The sequence below is a fragment of the Hyla sarda genome, unplaced genomic scaffold, assembly GCF_029499605.1.
Source record: "Hyla sarda isolate aHylSar1 unplaced genomic scaffold, aHylSar1.hap1 scaffold_651, whole genome shotgun sequence".
NCBI classification, from domain to species: domain Eukaryota; kingdom Metazoa; phylum Chordata; class Amphibia; order Anura; family Hylidae; genus Hyla; species Hyla sarda.
Window position 1 is genome coordinate 40,262 of NW_026610666.1, and position 2,344 is coordinate 42,605.

General features: G+C 40.4%; 1 non-coding gene across 1 annotated transcript; it reads left to right on the plus strand.

Annotated features, from left to right (window-relative positions):
* Window positions 1-1,772: 1,772 nt before the first annotated feature.
* Window positions 1,773-1,958, plus strand: LOC130342555 (U2 spliceosomal RNA). Its single transcript, XR_008882175.1, has one exon. It is a non-coding gene; the product is annotated as a U2 spliceosomal RNA (small nuclear RNA).
* Window positions 1,959-2,344: the final 386 nt, after the last annotated feature.

Here is a 2,344-nt window from a genome sequence, read left to right on the forward strand (position 1 = left end):
TTGAAAAAGCTTTTGACCGTTTGTCGCATGGGTTTTTGTTTAAGGTGCTAGTTAAAATGGGGTTTCCAGGTGATTTTGTGAATATTGTGAGAATGTTGTATAAGGAAGTGTATAGTAAGATTCTGATTAATGGATGGATGACTGAGGAGATTAAAGTATGTTCAGGGGTGAGACAGGGATGTCCCTTGTCACCTATTGCTTTTATTTGTGCTATGGAACCATTATTAGAATTATTGCGTAAGGATAAATGTGTGAGAGGTGTGAGAGTTCCGGGGGGTCGTGGTAAAGAGGTTAAAGTGTTGGCTTATATGGATGATGTATGTGTGGTAAGTGAATCTGTTGCGGCTGTAAGAAGATCCAAGTTATTGGTAAGTCTGTTTTGTGGTGCGTCTGGTTTTAAGGTCAATTGGGGAAAGAGTGAATATAAATGTTTTGGTGGTGTGACTCAGAGTGAGGATGTTGGTATGGAAGGGGTGGAAGGGCCTATTCAGGTGTTGGGGGTGAAAATGGATGAACGGTTGGATGGTAGAAATAGTTGGGAGGATGTGGGGAAGAGAGTGCAAAAGAAATTGAATTTTTGGAGGTTGAGAGAGTTGTCAATGGTTGGTAAGGTTATGATAGTGAAGAGTGTGATTTTGCCAATACTGTTATATGTTGCTGTTGTGTTTCCGCCAAGTTATATGGTTTTGCGAAAGGTGAAAAGAATGTTATTTGTGTTTTTGTGGGGTACAAAGATGGAAAGAGTTAAGAGAGAGATTGTAATGAAAGATGGTAAAAATGGAGGAATGGACTTTCCGAATGTTGATGTGTATCTGGGTGTGAATATTGTTTTTGCTTTGAAAAGAATGATGGGAGGTGAAAAGAGTTGTGCATGTATGGTGAGATATTTGGGTGGCAGTGTGTTATGTAAATTGGGTTGGTTGGAAAGAGATTTGAGAGTGCCTTATGCTTTTGTGTGTCCTAGTTGGTATGTATATGTGGTGAAATTTTTGGAGAATTATAGGTTGATTGGTGTGGGTCCAGAAGTGTTTGTGAGTAAAAAGAGTATGATTGGGTACATTAAAAAAGAGGAAGTTGAATGTTCAATTAATATGGTGAGAGCTGTAGATGTGGGGAGAGTGTGGAAGAGTATAATGACTGTTGGAGTAACAAATAGACAACGTGAGATAGTATGGCAGAGTTTGCATGGTGCGTTACCGGTAAGAGAATTTCAAAGAAATAGAGGGATTGGAAGGTATGAGAGGTGTCCAAGAGATGGGTGTGATGGGATTGAGAGTGTGATGCATGTATTTTGGAATTGTGAAATGGCGCAAGGTGTGTGGAAAGGGATGAGTTTGCTGTTTAAAGAATTGACTGGTATTAGGTATATGTCGTATGATGTGGCTATGTTTGGACTTAGTATGGTAGGGAGAGATAAGGAAAGGGTTTTTTTTGTGTTGCTTGCCATTATTAAAGAAGTACTTTGGGATGTTAGGAATTTATGTGTATTCAAAAGAAAAAACGTGTCGGTGGAGGGTTGTATTAAGATGATTCTAGATAGGTTATATGTTGTTTATTTGTGTGATAGGAAGAATTTGGGGGATAAGGATGCTGAGGGGATATGGAAGTTTTTGAAATGGAGATATCTTGTGAGTTTGTAATTGGTGATGGTATTTATGTTTGTTTGAAATTGAAAATAAAAAGAAAGACCTAATGATGAGTTGGACTTTACTTCAGAAAGTCTAAGTGACGAAGTATGGAGTTGGATTTTGATGTTTTAATGTCCAAACCTGAAGGTTTAAAAAAAAAAAAAAAAAAAAAAAAAATCTGTTCTTATCAGTTTAATATCTGATACGTCCCCTATCTGGGGACCATATATTAAATGGATTTTTGAGAACGGGGGCCGATTTCGAAGCTTGCTTCCGTCGCCCTATGCATTGACCCGATATGGCAGTATCTTCGGGTACAGTGCACCACCCCCTTACAGGGTTAAAAAGAAAGATTCCTACTTTCATTGCTACCTGCTTGCTGGCTAGCCAGCTAGCCAGCCCTGTGGGCCTTGCTGCTGCTGCAGCCAAAAAACAAAAGGTGGTGCTGCTGCTGCTTCTGCTGCTTCTGCTTCTGCTTGTGTCTGGCCGCTGTTGGAGCGTCCAGGCACAGGACTTCTGCTGCTGCTGACTAAATGGCCTCCTTAATTGGATCATTTGAGTAGCCAGCACACCTGTGCAGGTAGGGCATGACATGATAGGCAGCTGCCTTGATAGCGGGTGGGTGCTGAATGTTCCTAATTGACAAAATAAGATTAATGCTTATGAAGAAATATAAAATCTCATCCCTTCCCCAATATCGCGCCACACCCCTACCC